This window comes from Camelus bactrianus, chromosome 7, assembly GCF_048773025.1.
Source record: "Camelus bactrianus isolate YW-2024 breed Bactrian camel chromosome 7, ASM4877302v1, whole genome shotgun sequence".
Taxonomy (NCBI): Eukaryota; Metazoa; Chordata; class Mammalia; order Artiodactyla; family Camelidae; genus Camelus; species Camelus bactrianus.
Window position 1 is genome coordinate 47889214 of NC_133545.1, and position 21364 is coordinate 47910577.

Genomic DNA, 21364 nt, shown 5'->3' on the forward strand with positions numbered 1-21364 from the left:
GAAAAATACCGTATGATATCACTTGTATGTGAAATCTAAAAAAAGAAAAAAAGGACAATATGAACTCATCTATAAAACAGAAGCAGGCTCGCAGACATAGTAAACAATCTTATGGTTACTAGGGAAACTGGGTAGAAAGGGATAAATTTGGGAGTTTGAGATTTGCAAATGTTGGCCACCATATATAAAAATAGATTTTTTAAAAAGTTTCTTCTGTATAGCACACGGAACTATATTCAACATCTTGTAACAACCTTTAATGAAAAAGAATATGAAAACAAATATATGTATGTATATGCATGACTGGGACATTGTGCTGTACACCAGAAATTGACACATTGTAACTGTACTTCAATAAAATTTTTTTTAATAAAATAAAAATTAAAAGAAAAAGAAATGGTAGAGAATTTTCCTGAGTGCTTTGAGAGAACAGAATAAAGGAATCTCATCCATCCTAATCTAGAAGACAAAAGAAATAATGATTTGACCACCATAAAGATACATCCTTTTTCTTCATTATCACCCTTTTATGCTATTTTTCAAATATCAGATTATATCCTAGAGAAACTACAAGTGAAAGCATAAGTTTTTTAAAGCAATGTAAACAGTGAAGATTGGGTAAAATTCAGATCCACTTTACATTAAATTCCAGTGACAGCATCTACATTTTGTAGCCTTACACTTTCACTAGCTGTGCCTTTATGTACTTAAAGATGGATAAATAACAGGATTAATAACATTTATTTTATCTAATTCAGAGATCTCCATTGTTTGTGCTATAAATAACACTGGTCATTAATACCTGTCTACAAACTATAAATATCTTTTAATTACATCTCATTATGGCTAACACCTACACAACATTGCTTCCTTTCCCTGTCCTTCTGGGTAAAGATTCTCTAGATTCCAGAGAGGTTCATTTTTTACACATATGCATATGTCTTTGTGCACTGAAAATGGAAGATTTCCTTCAATTTTAAGTGTTTCCCTTGGACAGTTTTTCTGAGAGCAGTATTTTATCTTTTAATTTATTTTAACTGCCTGAAATGGATCAGCTGCAGCGTGGGAAGTGTGTCGACATTTATCTGAAGTCTTATCTTTATTAAATCACTTGTATTATTACACCATATAAACAACTTAATAAACACAGCAAATACTTATCTCACTGGAGTCAGTAAGCCTATTGAGCCAGCCAGTTTACTCTTAATTTTCTGAAAAAGATAAAACCTCCCGTATCAGTTGAGTCACTAGGGAAATTAAGTCTTCAGTTATCAAATCTGTTACCAAATCTGAAGTACCCCTCATGAGTACCTGGAGGGCTTTGATTCTTTCTTTTCTATAGACACCCAGTGGATCTGCATAGTGACCTTTCTACTCATGCCACTGTACAAACGTAAACAGTCAGGAAGATTTCTTTTTCTTCCTCCCCCCAATACCTCAATAACTTTCAGGTGCCCTTTGCCATATTCGATATTACCGAGAGATCGTTGAGTTTTCTTCAAATATTCACACTCACATTCATAATAGAAAAACAATGCAATAGGGTCTTCTCCAAAAGAAGTCAAATGGAAGGTTTGTGGTCTAAATCTGCACTGTCCACTAAGGTAGCTACTAGTCACATTAAAATTTAAATGAATTTAAGATTAGATTACTTAAAATTACACAAAACTTAAAATTTGGTTTCTCAGTCACACTAGCCACATCTCAAAAGCTCAGTAGCCATGTGAGGCTAGAGGCTACCTGACTGGACATCAAAGAGATAGAATATTTCCATCATCACAGGAAATTCTATGGGACAACTCTAATCTAAATAACATAGAAAATGACCGATAGTCTAAACATCTCCTTTTTATTTATTCTAAAGGTATTACTTCCTTTATTCTAAAGGTACCTTAAGGTACTTTTTAAGTGCATATTTTTAAAATGCAAAAAAAAGTATACTGAAGCAGCCTCTGTTTCTTTCCTCCACACAATTCCTGTCATCCCCTGAGGGAACCACCACCCTGAAGTTGATGAGCCTCTCTTCTACCTATTTTTTAAATATGTTTTTCCAAAATTATAGTTGCATTTTATACTTTTATATTAATAAAAATCCAATGAAAATTTTCACTCAACATTTTAATCTAGAAACATATGCACATTAATAGTTTGTTTAGTATTTCACTGCAGGTAGGTCTCAGACAATTTTGTATTCCATTGAATGACTATACCTTATTTATTCAGGCATATTTGACCTTATATAGATATATTTTAAATATTTCCATTCTCAGAAATAGCCTTTGATTAGGTGATTGGTGAAGACAAAGATAATGAAAAAAAAAATATTATTTCATTTGACAAGTATATCCTACTTTCTTATTCCTCACAGCCAAATTCCTTCCTCCTCCAAATAAAGGCCTGGATAATCAGGCAATTTTAAACATAAAGGTTTCTGTGTTTCAGTTCCCTGGTACTGTTTATTTAAAAGACAGTAAACAATTTCAGAGATTAAGATATAAGATAATGAAAACTTCCAGTGAAAAGAAAGAATTGATAATGTTATCTTTTCATAGTTCTAAGTCATACCTCTTAAGCTTACTTTCAGATCTGCTAGAAGACAGGCATATGATCCCTGCCATGTGGTGAAAGATGCTAGAATGAACCACTGATGGTAGTTAAAGCCATCCTGTAACCAGTATGATGCAACTCACCTTCTTGGGGAACAAAAAAAGCCACATATTTTTAGTATTCAAATCAGTCACTTGAGTTTTCGCAGTATCCAGGTTAGACCCTGTAACTTACAACAATCAGATTAACTTTGTTAGTTTGAAGATGGAAGTGCTGTTTCCCGTTGTCTCTCAGAGAAAGCTAGAGAATATGCTGAGCCTACCTATGTCCTTGGTCACCTCCACATGGCTTCTGTCACCAGTATTTGGCAGCCACACTGAAATCAGGCCATCCATTCAATCAGAGCTCTCTGTTTTGAGTTATTGTATGCCAAGTACTTTACATATCATATTTTATTTAATCCTCATCAAAATCCTCAGAGGAATGCTTTATTTTTATCTCCAATTCATCTGTGACAAAACTGAGGCTCAGAGAAATTAAGAAATTGGCAAAAAACTGTGCAGCTAGGAAATAACAGACCTTAAACCAAATCCAGAAAAACTAGATTCTGGCTCCACTTTTGAACAAACTAGCTATGTGGACCTGGCAATGATATTAATGATCAAAGCGCTTTCCAGTATTTTATAAAAAAAAAATTGATCACCTAGAGCCTCTATTGTCTCACCTATACAATAGGAGGATTAAAATAGATGTCTCTAAGTCATCTTATAAGGCTAAAATTGTGTGAATCTAAAATGCAAAGTCATTAACAAGGGTTGATTAAGATATATTTGTTTTAATCAGGGTTCCACTAGAGACAGAAAAAAAATTCCTAGTCTCAAGGATTCAATAATCCAAGAAAACAAAAACAAAAACAAAAACAAAAACAAAAAAAAACCCCAACATTACAAATACAGAAGACAAAATAGAGAGACATATATATGATATACCTTTAAAATCTAGTGAATGCTGAAAGTACAGATAAAAATAAATACTGGAAAATGTGAATGATAATTCAACTTTCAGCTATGCATTGATAAACTGCCTTGTTTTTAACAAATGAGATTGTAAATTCCATGAGGGCAAGAGATAGTTTGCTCGTTTTCATTGTTCACCTAGAACTGTCATTCACATCAAATGGTCATTCAAAAAATATTTGTTGACTGAACAAATGAATGAATGAATGGGCGTTATCAAACAAACCTGGGGGGGTGGTGAGGAACAGCAGCCACCAGGCAGCCCAGCTTCACAAAGGCTCTGCACCAGGCACCCAGCAGGGCCACCCCACCAGGAGGATGCCCAGTAGGAAGGTCAGCTCAGCCAAGGGGCAGTGAAGAAGCCCGAGAGGAGACTGTGAGATTATCAGCTAAACCTACTCCTGCAAGAGCGGAAATGAAACCAAAAATGGCAGCAGGAAAGGTTAAATCTTCAGACTAAACTACAGAAAGGAAAAGGGGGGAAAGGGGAAAACAGGCTGAAGTGTGTAACCAAGAGACTGAAGACTCACCTGCCAAAAAACGAGGAACTAGAAATGAGGAGGGTCCAGCCTTGGATGACACAGGACAGAAAGAAGCTAAATCTGATTAATGTCATATGACAGGTCTTATCCGTGGTTCCTGTCTCTAGTTTTGTACAACCCAGAGGAATATTTTTAGTCAACTATTTTTTTAGTGGAAGTTTTTAATAGAAATACTTTCAATAAAGTATTTTTTAAGTGTAAATGCTTTTTTGTAGAAACTGAAATTATTTGCTCCTAGTTTATTTTTTGGTACAACCAGAAAATAGTGAAATACTGAATTATGTGAAGCTTTGATGGTCTTCAATGTCAGCCCAACATTTCATAGAAGGAGAGGGGGGCGTTTTTATACCCTATAGTACGAAGCATACCAAATGGCAATTTGGAGTCACAGTTGTGTGTTTAATATGTCTTGAACACTTTAAATTAATTTTATTCCCATACAGTAGAATTGCTCACTAAAGAAAACCACTCCTTGATCTTGGGTTTCCCTATCAGAATTGTGTGTCCTCTGTCACATAATGGTACAAGTAGTCCCATTTCCCTAATAACTCTGTTAATGTGCTGTGAAAGACAGAAATTTGGGGTGTGTAGGGTATATGATACTATATTGTGAATCAGTGGGACTTATAATGTAACAGCTTATTAATATGGAAGATATTGGCACTTTGTATGCTCTTAAGGAAAATTCACCTCCAAATTGTGAGCTGGAAATTCACCAGAAGAACTATTTAGACAAGAGCCAAAACTACAGGGCTTTTTAGACCTTCAGTGTAGAGGCCCTATGCCACATCCCATTTTGTATTTCTAAAATTACATAAGCTTCAGTCCCTGCAAAACCATGATCCCCTCCAGCCTCTGAAAAGAGTTCGAAGCTTCCAACTTTGGGTCTTGCTGTGTGTTTCCAATAAAAGCCAGGACAAGCTGCCTTTGCTCTGCTTTCAAAACCTGTGGACTCTTGTGTCCCTAACCTTGCCCTTGCTCTCTCTCTTGACTTTGGAGCTCTTTAATCATCTACCCTAGTACCATGAGTAGGAGCCAAACCTCCCTGCTTGGTGTCCTTGCCTCTGAGTCTCATGAACTGATGTCCATAAAGAGAAAAGTAAAATCACCCACAGAGAAGTCCCCTTTCAGCCTCCCAGGCTCTTAAGAGTTGTCTTATCCTGCTGAAGAAGTACTACTATTTATCTTGTTATATAGCAGAAAGGGCTGTGGAATTCCTTCTGGTCCAAAGTCCAACCCAGGACTCTATTTCTAGCTGATTCTCACATCCTCACCACTGCCATTCCCCCTGCCCACCTCCCAACCCCCAAAATTACCAACACCATCCAACAAGAAGTGCTGGATTTCCATAGTTGTGGGGAAAAGCCACACATCTGCTGGTGACTGCAAGCACTCGGCTGAAACAAACTGAAACATACCTCCCCACCTCTTCAGAGTAGCCTTAGACATTTTAAAACATAGAAAACCCTTCAGAACTAAGTAAATGGATATAGATTCTTCAGATTTTTTAATTCCTCACAGACTTTCAAGGGATGATTCTTTTGTGAAGACCGGGTTAAATCTGGATTTTCATAAACTGGAATGTCTTAAAATTGATTACATCAGCTCAGCAGCTGTGAGGAGAAATGGATACGTGCCTACATAGTTCTTTCTGCTTGTTAAAGGAGCAAGCACAGATGCCGTTAAAAATACCTAAGAAGGCATTTGGGGGCCAGCTGTTAAGTCTTCACTCCTTTACTTTCCACAATTTTACATCACACAAACCAGTAACCTTAGGTTGGGGGGATTAAGTCAAGTTTGGATGCAGTACTCCAAGGAGATTCCAGTCAATCAGCCTCATTCACCAGTTAACAAGGCTACACCTGCACCACATGGTCCCAAGGGAAACTGCCTGTGGGGAATTCAATACTTTTCTCAACACATTCTGCAAAAATCAAAGAATCCTTGGAAACTGCTAAATCACCTTGTGACTGACATCGCTCCTGCTAAGGAGGTGAAAATCTGATTCACCCAATTGCCTTTTTTTTTCCTTTTTTTTCTTTTTGAAGGTGAAGAGACAAAGTTGAAGAAAAGTACTTCAGCAAGATGCTTTTGGGTAGAATAGGAACACAGAAAGGACTGGAATAGTACTCTACGTTCATCCCAATTACTCCTATTCAACCCAATGCATAATGAAACTCACAACGATCTCACATGCAGAACTGCCCTTTACTTCAAAAGGAATGCTACTTTTTCCAGAAATAAAAAGGCGTAAGGCAGTGAGGCACAGTCGTGATGAGACACAGTCCAGAAACTATATGTAATGGCCAGAAATAATGCAAGCTTGAGAGCACTGGTACATGCATTTCCATTTCAGGTCAGAACATCAAGATGAAGTTCTAAGAGTGTTCCAATTCATTTAGACCTTAAATAGATTAGCAATTGGATTTTGAAAAATGTGTGCACGCTACATCGTTAAATCACTGTAAATCAAGGAATGATGAACTAACCTGATGTTAATTGTGAATATTGCTTCCAGGCCTCATTTCTTTAACAATATAGAACTATGCTTTATTTTCAATAGCTTTTCCAATATGCTTAATTGCATATTATAACAGAAAGCTCTTTGTAAAATTCTAAAGCCTTATCTATTAAATGTTCTTCCATTATCTTTCTACATTCAATTCTCACACAGAAAACCTTCCCATTTACTACCCTCAAATAAAACTTTAGTAATTATCAGTTTTCCTAATTTAAAGATCTTTATGAAGCCAAATAAACTACCCTCTCTCTCCTCTTTGATTCACAGAGATTTTAATCTGACAATACAACTCATCAGGCATCCACTTTAGTAAGTACTGAATGTTAAACACAGAAACACTCACGGTTAGACTATTCCTAAATCCTCTGATTGAACAGATCCTAATACTAAAAGCATTTTCAAAGGAAAAGGGGAAAGACGCAATCTCATTATTACATTATTTTCTTGGCATTGAAAAAAGTTTCCTGACCCACTTTATCAGCAGTTTTTCAAGTCAAGCTTATAATGATTTCTGGCCTCTGCCCTTGGGTGCTTTCCAAGGAGTTTAGAGGCATATATCACCTTGACTGATATGCAATATAACTATTTAGTGCAGCTATGAAATTAACTGTTCACCCCTTAGCCTGGGGTTTAATGGGATCCAGGCTTGATATCACGGGCATTATTTAATAACTCAACATTCAACACCTTTGCTTCATGAAGTTCAACACTTTAAAAAATGCCGACCACTTGCTGCTTTTGCTGACAATTCCCTCTTTTAGCCTCACAAAGAATATTCTTCCTATTCATTTAACAAATATTTGTTGAGTACCTATTGTGAGTCAGGTGCTAGGTACTGAAATTTGGCGATGAACCAAATAAACCCAGTCCTCATGGAGTTTACCATGGAAGCCTTTCCAGAAAATTGCATAGCATTCATGCTCTTTAAGAGTTTCTATATACATTTACTATGACATTTATATATTACATACACTCATCTGAAATTGTGAGCTGTTTTTTCAAGTCATCTCAAGTTCCTGTGTTTATAATATAGTATTATATTTATGTAGGACAGAGGAAGTCCAAATAATTCAGTTTGTTATGAAGACATTGTATTCTATGTGACACCATATTTCCGGAACATGCTTTTCCCAGACAATCTGAACTCATGAGACAGCACTGAATTCCATGTTAATACTGTAGTGTTTGGGAATCATCATCTTGTCGCATGACTTTGCCCATTGTTTCTCATGAATTGGAGGTGGAAGGGAGGCGGGAGAGAATTAAGAAAGTTAACAACTTTGTTTTAAGGTACCGCAAGCATTTTTTGCTATGTGTCCCCACAGTACTCAACACATAAATCTATACATTGCATATTATTTTCTATAACCTGCGTTTTCCATTCCAATTTCCAATTCCTACCCTGTAATTTCTAAGTACATATAATTACTACTTCAGGTGTTAAATTCTACATTTGCAAGTATCTACACCCCAGGCCTCCCAAACAAAAGACATCAGCTAGCTAAATACAATTACCACATTATAAAATGTGCAAATTTTAGCAATAATCATGGTCTAAGAATATTCAAACACAGATACTCTACCTCAAGGAGCTGAATTAAAAGATCTAATGATGAAATCTAGGTTTTATAATTTCGACTTCAGGATACATCTTTAATGAGTAACCCACTTCTAATCATTAGGAATCAGAAAATAGGTATAACTAGAAAAATAAATGTTACTTTGTGAATATGCACAACCTTTCGCTGTTCTTGTAGGGAAGATTCCCTATCTTCCTGATTCTCAGTTCAATATTCATTTATTTAATAAGTAGAGAAACCCATTTTTTGAGCTCTGACTACCACCAGGCATTTTTCTAGGTGTTGAAGATATTGTAGGAAATAAAAATAACTTCCTGCTCCATGAAGCTTACCTTCTAAGAGAAGAGGCAGGTAAGACCTCTACTCTAGTCACCTACTCAGTCACATTGGCAGGGAGCTCTGCATAGTGTTAATACTGACAGACAATACTGACTTTGTCACTGTATGCACAGTAGACTACATTAATATGTAGTCTGAATGTAGCACCTTTACCACTCCAAAACACCAGTGTCTTTAGGTAACGTTTTTTGGGCAACAATGTTCATACAAAAACCAGTGAGATTAAGCAAATTCTATAAATGGAAATAATAATGGAAGAGCATGCTGTTTCATAAAGATTATTTAGAGCAGACCAATCAATCAGTATGTCTTTGGAGGGCACTTTGACAGTGTTCTCATCTGACATCCAACCTTCATCAGTTGTCCACAGCTGGCACCCATTCTGATTGATTGGAGCCTGTTCTGTACTAATTGTTAAATATTCAGATATCACCCTGCTTGCTTAAATTTTAGTTTAACATGCCCTTTGACCCAACATTTCCACTCCTGAGTATAACCTACAGATATACTTGCACTTGCAAGAAATAATTTATGAAAAAGGATATTCATTATAACATTATTCAATATAACAAGGGATTGGAAATCAGCTAAATGTCCACCAGTGGAGGTCTGGTTAAATAAATTTTAGTACATCCATAGAATGGATTATCATGCAGCTTTTTAAAGTATGAGACAGCTCTGGGTGTGATGATATGGAAAATTCTTTTAAAAGCATTGTTAGACCAAAAAATCAAGGTGGAGAACACTGTGCAACGTGCTACCATTTTTGTAGATACCCACACATACAGATACTACAGTTGTAAGTGCATTGAATGTGTCTCTGGAAGTATATACAAAGAACAGGTAGCTAGTTGCCTGCAGGGAGTTGATTATGTAGCTAGCTACTGAATGGGATAGGAGAGGCTTACTTTTACCTCCAATATTTTTGCTGCCTTTTGAATTTTTCACTGTGTGCATGTATAGCCTGCTTATATTTCTTCCTAGAAGAAAACCAAATAAACATCATACCCCTTAATTTTCTTAGACCCAGGGAAATTTTTAACCTTATTGTAGACATTAAAATGAAGGATGGGGGTGGGGAGAGTACAGCTCAGTGGTAGATTGTGTGCCTAGCATACAAGAGGTCCTGGGTTCAATTCCCATCAAAAGTAAGTAAATAAATAAATCTAATTACCTTCCTCTGCCACCCCCCAAAAAAATGAAGGATAGAAAACTCAAACACTCTCAAGGAACTTCTAGTCTAACCAGTAGTATTTATGCTGTGGGGATTTTTTTTCCCTCTTTGTCTTATAATTCTAATAAAATGTTACTAACCTGTATATTTTACATTTTTTCATGACGTAAAATTCAGAAGACTGAAACACACCCCACATTGTTTAGGACTAGTTCCTGATTTTTTTCCTTTGGGTTTAATGTTGCTAAATAGGGTAGAAAGTTGTTTGCAAAGCCAGCACACTCAGTGATAAAAGCTGGTTCTTAAGAGCTCTGTCTCAAGACTAGACTCAATATTCATTCTTTAGCACATCACTTGTCAATTTCTACTCACTCATAGGCATATAGGAAAGATTCAAACCGGTTGAACTTGACCTTTTGTTTTTAGAAAATTCAGAATTCCTTTAGAAGGCACAAAAGTAGATAACTGCAATTTTTTAAAGAAACAATTCAACTATTTTAAGGGCAATGTCTTTAATTTTTCACTTTACTCATTGTCGATTGCTGATGCATATTGACTTAAGTACAAATAGATTATTTTCAAAGACTGTCAGGGAAGATTTTTAATCTATAATAAACAAAGAAAACTTTGCATCTTCAGAAAAGTAATGAAACTTTGTGTCAAGATAAATTTAGCACTGAACCTTTGCTGCAGATTTAAATCAATGTAAATAGTACTAAATAAAACAAAACAAAACAAAACAAAAAAATGAAAGTGAAGATTCAGAAACATTGATCATGGCCAAAATACCCCCCTACACTGTTAAAAGGTTTAACTTCAGTAATATCTGTGGTCATTGACTAGATCAATGAAACTCATTATTTAAGAGTATCCAATTATAGTTCACTGTAGAATGAGCATTCTAATAAATCAGTATACTTTACATAGAATTACACAAAGCCAACATGCAAGTTAATAACACAGCATGAAAAATCTAGGATCAACTCCCAGGAGGCCCAGAAAAAATAGTCTTGTGATAAATTATTTCATTTAACTTTGATTAGATGCAAATATTTCATAACTATGCCTTTCTGATAGTTTATGGCTAGCAGTACTAATAGAGTTTGATTAAGCACTTAAGAGAAGAGATCAATATACCTCTGTCATATTTACACAGTAAAAAAACAGCATGTTCAGTGAGTGCAAAACAACTTTCCGAACAATATAGTACCTCAATTCATGTTAACTGTAATATTTTTCACAACTACTTTGATGTTTTGGAAAATAGGCCTTCTTAATAGAATTCAACAGCTTAGAAGCAATGGACTGAAACATGAAAAGAGAAATACCAGAAACAAAATAAATCAAGTCAGTTAATATCAGCTTGAGAACTTTTTTCCCAAGAAATGTACACTTATCATGGGTAAAACATATTTAGTTGACAGCTAAGCAAAATACAAATAACAAATGGCTTAGTGTGTTTTGGCCACTAGCGGTAAAAAAAAGAAATTCAGACATTGAACCAAATTTGCCCTGGAACAACATGGGCTCCCTTGCAAAATGCATTAACAGGTACAGTTCATTAAAATTAAAATCTGATTTTTATCCAGTCAAATTGCTGAATGTAGACAGTCAATCCTGATCATTAATATCTCGAAGCGGACTGAGACACAATGTGCTATTGAATTTAACTCCTGTTGATTCACAACAAAAGTTTCCAGAAGTGAAAAGCAGCTTCTAAAACTGTATTAAAAAGCTTATGGGAATCTCTGTTGTGCCTCTAGGACTGGAGGCACTGGAATGCTCCTAGTTGCTGAAGAGTTTGGGCTTCAGGATTTGGACTGATAGATACAGTCTTGATTCTAAAAGGTAGTCTAATAAGACTGGGTCATGACTGGATTGAATCTTAAATTTAAAAGTTGCAGGATCAGACTAGAGAGTCAGAAATGCCAAGTTACTGTCTTGGCTTTGCTCTGTATAAACAGGGAGTAAGTGGAAGAAAGAGAAAGTCTTTGAAAAGCGTTTTGGTAGAGTGGAAAGACTGTGAACCTTGGAGCTCAAGAAATCTTAATTTGACTTCACTAACTGCAGCCTCAATGTTCTCATCTATAAAATGGGGATATTAATTGCACTTTTCTGTAATATTGTAAGAATTTAATGAGAGCATATGGAAAATATCAATGACAGGACTCAAAAATGGGTGTTATTTAGGAAGGTCTACATATTTTCTCACACCGTACCTCAGAAGCACAGGTTTCACTATCTCGTCTCTAAATATTCTTATAACAGGAAGTGCGAAGGGGAACTAAATTTGTTTTAAAATTTGATGACTTCAAAAACTTAAACCAATGATTCTCCTCCATAGCTGCTGTTAAGCTATGTCTCACTCTTGACTAATTAAATCAGTATTTATGGATGTGGAGTCCAGGTTTCAATATATCGCCAAGATGAAGAACCACTGATTTATACAGTTCCTTCTGGGTAGTTTTCAGTCATTTTGGATTACACTCAAAATTCATCCCTTGAAGCTGGGCACAACGGTTACTCCAAAGTCTGTATTCAGTCAGCAAGATTAGAAGGGGGGATGGCTGATGGGTAAGCAACAACGCTGTCTGCCACATTTGCTAAAGGGATTTCCAATGTCCTCTAGTATCCAAATCTGGTTTCAAGACTACTGCTAGTCCTGTTCTCTCCTGCCTTGGAACAATAAACCTCATGACAAAATTTTGAAGATAGAAGTATGCAAACATGAATTAAGGAGTAAGTTAAAGCATATCAATTTAACACTTGCAAAAGTTTATTCTCTACACGCTCTTTTATTACCAGCGATGGACAAGTTGGCCATGACCATGGTAGCTGGAGCCCACGTGTTTGAGTGCATGTATGTAAACAACCACATATAAGCACAACTGTGTCACTTTTCTTCTCTGTTCTGCTCCCCCATGTCCCCTGGCATACCATCGGGGCAGCATGCTATTTGTAGGTGCCATAGTTACTAGGCAGTAATAGGCATTTAGAATTGGAGTTAAAATTACAGAGCCTCAGACTCCAGTTGTTATTCTGTCAAGCATTAGGGAAGAATGCCAATTATTTAAAAACCTGAACAATCAATTAAAATTGATTCTGGTTTGCTCCTCATTGATTCTCTGGCTGCAGCTTGACCAAGAGGGAGTGCCTCTAGGAGACAAAAACTATAAAGTAGAGAAGTAGAGTTCCTCCTGTCCATATTCCTGGGAACTGCGGTATGTATATCGAACTCCCTTTATAAGTGGAAGGTACTTCAAGATGCAGATCATTTACATATGAAAAATTCTTATGTGGGAAAAAAAAGTGCAAGAAAAGGAGATGTTCCCTGCCTGCCAATGTTCCACAATAGCCCACTCTATTAGCAATCTATCACTGTTACTTCTATTATCAGAGAAAACTAGAGGTAGCATTACTAGTTGAGAAAGGTATAAATTGATAAGAGCTGATATTTGACTAGTTCAATGTATAACCGACCTACAGATTATTATTCTGTAAAGAGCCTTTTGCTGGTGCCAGTTTAGCCTCTTAACCTGGTGGCTTCTTCTCTAGGCTTAGCTACTACATCTCTGACAGCCAATTGCCACAAGGATCCCCCCTTCAGCTATTAAGCTTCAACTACCACATACTCTATTGCACTACTTTGCCTCTCCCTGGGTTAGTCTCCATAGAATATCTATTGCCAGCCCTACCTGTAATCACCACCCTTCACCTCTCCTTATAAACGCTACTTAACATCTTGTTGCTAGCTCACCTTTCATTCAAATGGGAGGCATCAGTGTGATTACAGTGAAGAGTCCTTCAAATCCAGTAGGCCAGGGATTCTCAAAGTCTGGTCTTTGGACCAGCATTATCAGCATCTCTGGGAATTTGATAGAAATGCAAATTCTTGTACTCCATCTTAGACCTACTGGATTAGAAACACTGGGGATAGGGTCTTGCAATCTGTTTTAACACATGGTTCTGATTCATGCTACAATTTGAGAACCACTGCAGTAAAACAAACTTTGCTCTGAGATCTTTCTATCAGTGGTTGTCCCTTTCCATTTGAGGGTGAAGGTGGATGGCCTGGTAAGGACTGCTCTTGTTTTTAGGAGAGGTGTCATTAGCAGTTCTTCAATGTCATAACTAAAAAAATTAGGGGAAGAAAATGTGAGCAATTATTCTTACAAAGGTGCTCTCTTACATTTCTTTACAGGAAAATAAAACAAATATATTTTCAACTTTCATGTCTCTATATCCACTACAAAAGCAGCTTCTTTTGAAAAAAATAAATTTAAATTACCCTCAAGAATGTCTTTTATAAGTCCACTGAAGAATTTAGTTAAAGTTTAGCTTTTGAGATAATTCAAATTCCCAAACTCAGATGAATGAGTAACTATGATAAGATGAAGACAGACTGCAGAAGCTTCTGATTAACCTTAGGAATTACATTCCTCTAAAGAGTTATGAAAATTTTAGAAGCCACACGTTATGATTATCTATACTATTGACATGGCTTTTTCATTTAGTAATAACTACATAGCACTTTAATAACTATTTCAATATCAAAGTGCTTCTGATAGATTTGTCTGGTGTATATGTATGAGTTTCTGTGTCCATAATTTAAAATCCTCCTCCAATATTCTGACCAGTCTCTAAATAACTATAACATAGTCACAGTTAAGTGCCTAAAATCCCCTCTGAAATGAGCTAGAGATATATAAATACTGAAAAAAAAATTTTAAGATAGCTTCATGTTGTAACCAAGAAGGGTTGAGTTCCTGAGAGGGGTGACTCTAGACACGTGAGGAAACATTCAAGATTAAAGAAAGCCCCTCCATATCCTGAAATCTGTTACCACCCAGGAATATGGAGAAGTGGGATCAGAGCCATTAGTCTGGTGGGGAAGGGAGCCCAGAGAGAGGAGAGGTTCAGAAAGAGGCAAGAGTGAGAGTAGGAAAAGATAAGATTATTGTAAAGACACCCAGGCTGTAAAATAAGGGGCAGCTTGAGGGAAAAAAAGGTGAGTCTTAACTTCAGGGACCCTCTGAGTGAAATGAGGGAAACATCATTGTTGCATATATTCTAGTCACCCAACATGTACTGAATGCCTACTCTGAGCTAGGCAAAATGCTGCAGCTTTGTATGTGTGGTGGATGGCAGTTTGGACAAGAAAAGTGGAGGCAGACCAAAAAGACTGGGCTACTTCAGAGGCTAAAGGAACTGAATGTGAGAGATCGTGTTGGAACTAAAAATAACTAGGAGACTTGACAGCCTGACGTAGCCACCCACACCACACAGCTTCGACAAGTGAAGAGGAAGGACTCTAAACACTACAGTGGAATGAGCGAGCCCCAGAATGTATTATTAGGTGGAGTAAGCAAAAGACAGAAGAGTATGCATGTTACAGGCTCCCTTTATGTAAGACAGAGAAAGGGCATTCTGTGTTGTGAGTGTGTTTGTATGTGCGTGTGTGTGTGTACACACGTATATGCATGCTTATATTTACTAAAGAAACTATGGAAGGGTAAACAAAAAACAAATAAAAATTGTTACCTATCTGGGAAGAGAAAAAAAGGAAAGATGGGAACAAAGACAGAAGTTAAATCACCCTGAATTGTCTTACGGTTTTGATTCAGGAACGATATTACTATTTCACATAATTCAAAATAAAATTTTTTAAAAAGAGAATCCTTTAAAATTGAAAACATACTGAAAGTCAATCTAGCCATTTATTAACGTGGTAGTATGGCCATATTAATTGCTTAAAATCATTTTAAAACAAAGTAATTCTACAGTTCTGGTAGTAGGGATCAAAAAAGCAAAAGAAACCATAATGAAATATTAAACTGCATTTAGTTTAAGAGTCTTTTACTAAGATCTGTTAGTAAAATTACTATATACATGTTACACACATATAAATACATATATGTATACAAATGGAGAAGGGGGAAGGATAAAGCAAATAAATGTTTATGGATTACATTAATGTTATTAGGAAACCAGATTTTCAGTTAAGAGAGATAAGAAACCAATATAAAATCAAAAGGATTAAGTAAAATAAGCAATTTTATATTTGAATTGGAAATATCAGTACCACATTTATAATCTATTTCTCTCTTTCTTAAAAATATATCTTATCTGCCAAATAAAAAGATATAAAACCAATGACAACCCAACAGCAATGAGCACCCCTAGGGCCTAGATTATGACCTTTAATACCGTTTCTCACTGAAAAGAAACCAGAGTCAATTCTATGGATAGAGGAGAAATTAAACAGAATGTATATAGGATATCTAACAGCAAGGATGCTATCAAGGTCTACTAGAGTCACACCAAGTGGACCTAACAATCAACTTGAAGTGGTTCTTCCAGTTGGAAAAGGGATAATACAAGTATCAAAAAGAATATGATTGCAATGCAATGCATTAAAAGCCATAAGTTTATAATGGTACCAAAAAAAAAAAAAACAACAAAAACCAACAACCAAGATTTGAGTTTCTTTTATAAGTTACCAGGATAACAAATTTATTACTCTGAAAATTGATGGGCAAAATATCAAGAATTTTACTGCATTTTCTGCACAAATTGATTAATTAGTTGATGAGCAAAAGTTCTCCTTTACAAAAAAAATGTGGCTAATAAATGCAGAAGGAATGGTTTAATTAGAATATCACCATTTGCAACCCCTGATAAATTAACTGATGCCACAACCATCTTCAATGTCTAAAAGCCATTAGATAAAAGGTTTATAACGGAGGTTTCAGACTGACAACTCTTGAACTTACTGATTAATCTTACCATCCTCTTAAAGCAGGACAACCAGGTATTATGCGCCTCCTGCTGTGCTGCAGTAGGAAATACACATATTTATGAACTATGCTCGCAAAAAATCAGAATCCATATCTAGTCAAGGGTCTAGATCTTATCAACAATTTACAGGAAATACAGTGAATAGAAAGTGTGTTGAATGACAGGAGGATACAATCGGTCAAATCTAAAACATAGGTAATTCCATAGGAGAAATGCTCCCCAATTTTTTCAACAAACAGCCCAATGTGGGGGGACTCATATATCACAGACACATAGACCAAATATAATGCAAAAACCTTATCTGGATCCTGATTCTAGCAAACTAACTCTAAAAAGACATTTTGGACATAATTTGATAAGCATATTAATAAGCAATTTTTAAAATTATGTTGGTTGTGACAAGGTATTGTTTTTTAAAGAGTCCTCTGAAATTAATAAATCAAGTTCTGAGAGTGTACTTAAGTTTACCTACCTAGAAAGGCCTTATCCTAAGATATCTTCATAGACATGTGCAAAGTACATTTGCACATTAAATGGTTAGGATATACTGGAGAATGATTGGGTATAAAAGGGAGAAGGGCCCAGGGATCCCAGGGTCACCAGCTTGTTGAAATTACACCAGTGGTAAATCAGGCTAGACATCTAGGAAGCCTTCTCTCTGGGTCTGTCCTAAGCTAACCATTACCACAACGTTGATCTATTCACAAATACAGAGACCTGGGATCTATAGAGTTAAACTCACTGACACTGAGAATTGGCACCTGAGGAACTGCTTCCAGCCAGAGGATTACTGACAATGCTTTCACAGCCTTGAGAAACTGTGGGTGATGGGCAGGGACAGGAGGTGGGAAGAGAACGGCTCCCACTCCAGGGCCTGGAGCAGGACTTACTAACTTTGGCTGCAGTTTAGAATCACTGGGGTGGGGGGGTGGGGGGCGAGCTGATGAGAGGGTGTTATAAAAGTGCCCTTGTCTGGACCCCACCCCTCAGAGATGATGTTTTCTTTTAAAATCCAGCCTCTGCCCCCACCCCCAATGAAGTAATTCTAAAGAGAATCCAGGACTGAGAAGCAGACTGACCAAAGACACAGGCATAAAAATATGAGCCAGTCCCCTTCAGGCACCAAGTTTAAGAGCTCAACTTTGGGGCCAGACCACTTTTGCATTCCAGCTCCACTACTGAACAATTATATGATCTTGTATAAGTTACATAACCTCAATGCCTCCGCTTTCAAAAGATGGGGATGACTAAATAAATACATAAAATTGTGTTCCACATATGACCGTTGGAAAGAGTAATTGATATAGGAGTGTAAAGCATTTAGAACAGAGCCTGGCATTAAAAAAGGGCAATTACTATGTCTCCCAGTATCTTCTAGAAGAGAACTGCCTTTGAAGTCTCTTTGGTTTATTTAGGTCCTTAACTCAGGGATGGATTTTAATCACGCTTACTGAATTCTGAGGTAAGCAGAGAGACTAACTGCTCCTCGACTTATAGGATGTTTTAACTGATCCCCAGGTTGGGTAAACGTCATTGGACTCTGAACTCTGCAATCTACCATTTGTATTTCTCAAAATATCCTAAAAGACGTCTATTCATATCTAAGTCCTACCACTACACTAAGTTCTCCAAGCACTCTAAGGTGAACAAAATATTGATAAAATCCTGAACAAGCAATGATGTGGGAAAATGGGCACTTTAAAATCAACCATGGACTCCTTAGCTGCCTGTCACTCTGGAAAACAGAAAATGGGAGATTGAGGGATAAATTATAGAATATGTAACGTTTAGTATCAGAGAAAGAAAATAAAGTGGGAGGAGAGGATGATTTGGCAAAGAGACTAGTACAGACTAGCTTAGGACATCACTAGAAAGGTAAGGATGGGAATACGGAGAGAGGATGAAGTGGGTAACAGGGATCCAAAAATACACCTACTCTTCTTCACAATACTACAAAGGTGGCAGAGATTCCATTTTTCCTAATTTTGCCAGAAGGTTATTCAGAGCCTGAATTTTACACAAAATATAGCAGATTGAATAGGGTGGAAAGTTAGGAAACTGATGAAAAAGCAGAAATTCAGAGACACTGATACTTGACATGAAATTCACACTGTATGCTTTTTAGTTAGCTACCATATGTCTCAAGTTTTCACTCGCCCATCAGTGTAAATCCTGTGTAAAAAGTAGCATGTTTGCAGATGATTAGTTCCCTATGTTTTTGTTATATGCTCAGTTGGAATATTTCTTTTTACTTAAGCAATTTTATAAACTGCTTTTTTTTTTTTCCCAATCATACCAAAGTTCCCACCTCATCTCACACATTTAAAAAATTGTGTGGAAACTATAAGTTCATTGTTTACATATATTTTTAAATTTTAAATGAATTAAACTTAAACCTGAGTGAAAAATGGATTAGTCTTATATGAGGAAAAGGTAATAGCCATCAATATAAGTGACCGCCTGGTATGTATTTTACCATGGATGACTTGCTGATTTCTTCTGTGGTTTGTTTTACATAACACTCTGTAGCACATTAGGAAACTATCTAAGTATTATCGATTTCCTACTGGGGAAGCTACAACGAATGGAGGCATAGTGCACCTTGATGGTTCCCTGTGCTTCATGAGCAGAAAGCAGTGACTCTGCAGAAGAGTTACTAGGAAGAAGAAAATCAGATTAAATAATTAGTGTCAATTAGCTCCAGAAAAATCATTCTATAAACAATTGGTCTCCAGTGCTCTGCTTAATTATGTGAGACTTCCATGTTCCTTATCAAGCCTGCTTTGATTCATGTTGACTCTTGAGCTTCCCAGAGGTATAATTAATTATTGTCTTGTACATAAACCCTTGGTAATTAATGGTAGCAGAAAACAATACAATGAGTACCTTGGAAAAAAAAAAGTATTCAAAGACAGAACCTTGGCTATGTGAATGACCTTTGCCACATTTTTCAGGGAGGAACCCACCATATAGTTACAATAAATGGCTGGGAGTTGTGACTGAGAGCTGACAAGTGAAATCATCCTCCCCACATTACATACCAGAAGAGAAAACACTTTATGCTGTGTTGTTTTTGAAAATGCTTGGTATTCAGTAGACACCATCCTAATTTGGTCTTGGACCTAATTAAAATACATTTTCAAACACCCCAATTATAAATAATCAGTTTATTTTGAGGGTATTATAGATAATGCATTCACAATCCATCAAAAAAATAAATAAATAAGTAAAGAAGAGAGAGGGAGGGAGGCAGAGACTGAAATGGAAATAGCATTCCATCATTCAGGTGTGCCTTTAAAAGCATCTGGTCTCATCAGCTCTTAAGTGGCATTCTAATCTCTTCCTAAGAATAGTAGATGCCAACAAGATTATCACCCCCCAACAAACATAATCCAATATTTTGCACGTCAGTGATGATAGTTTCTTTCATATGTATATTTAGGTCCTATAAATTATTTACCTTGCTTTTTGATCCTTAAAAGCATTACAATATCATATGGGAGTCCATTTTTTACAGAACTTAAAGCTTCCAATTTTATAAGACATTAGACATATAAATCCAAACACTGGGAAATTCCAAACCATGGTCATCAGTATACAACTCATACCGAAATATTTTAGGAAGTTTTTAGGGCTCTGTCCAGATTACCAATTTGTGCATGAGCTCACAGGAGTCTAAAAAAGCACAACATGGTACCCACTAACTAAATTCCAGCAGCCACAAAGTTTAATATCCAAATTGCATTCAACCATGTTCATACATCCCTTGCCATGTTCTTCCTTGCACCAGGCACTGATGTTATGGCTGAGATTTTGGCCTCAGAGGTTCATTGTATTCCATAAATCTTCGGTGACTGGAAGAGTCTACTTTTAAGTCAGAGTGATGAAGCATGATTATACTGAATTCCACGTGTTAGATAACAAATAAATAAATAATATGAAATGATCAATTATAGTTTTTTAGCCTTTTACATGGAAATACTTTATTTCTTTAATAAGCTGTCAAATTATATTCAATACTAAAAAAAGTAAATTTAATTTTGAAGATAATTAAATAAAACTGGAAGTCAAAATCATAGCTCTTATACTTTTAGATAAAGGCTTCATTATGTCCAGAAAAATTCAAATCATTGAAAAATAAATCTCTGAAACATATAAACACAAAGCATTTTATCACTTATCATGTTTGGTATATTTCCTAAAATGACATGGAAATGCTTGCAATAGCAATTACTTTTTAACAGACATTCCAACACATAACAAAATTACTAATAATCTACTTCATGTCATAATTTGGCAGTTAATATTTGCCCAAACCTGATCAACTTTAAAAATGGGGTGCTATATAAGCAAAGAGTAATGAGAAAATCACTGAAGAGAAAATGATGAGAAAACATTACTTGTAAATATGTACTGTGAAAGTGATATTTTAACCACAGCACATAAATAGAGTATTAAAATTAACATAGTTTGAGTTAATAATTTCAATACTTTTTCCATATCACATCAGATTTTAAGATATATATATGATTAAAGGAAAAGAAAAATTCAAAAGAAGAGTTTCCTGAGTTTTATTATATATAGTATGAGGGAAACCCGTTACAAAAACAAAATATATTTTTGTTCCAAAATATATTAAATAATTTCTAGAAATGCTTAACATACCTAAAAAATAAGTATGCTTAATGAAAAATGTGTAGCAAAAGAAGTAAGAGGATGCTTCCGTGAGGAACTCAGTGGTGTCAGAGATACAACTTTGAAACTCAGGGCTATGCACAGTCAAAGCAGACAGCAGGCACAATGACATGTTAAATTACCCACATGATGTATGGCTTAATGAACCCCCT

The 21364-nt window shown here is 36.0% G+C and overlaps 1 long non-coding RNA gene and 1 pseudogene across 5 annotated transcripts in view; one reads left to right on the forward strand and one right to left on the reverse strand.

Moving 5' to 3' along the window:
- LOC141578160 (uncharacterized) overlaps window positions 1–21364 on the reverse strand; it is a 302298-nt gene that overhangs the window by 220285 nt on the left and 60649 nt on the right. The gene's annotated exons all lie outside the window — the stretch shown is intronic.
- Window positions 3882–4173, forward strand: LOC105078603 (non-histone chromosomal protein HMG-14 pseudogene; annotated as a pseudogene).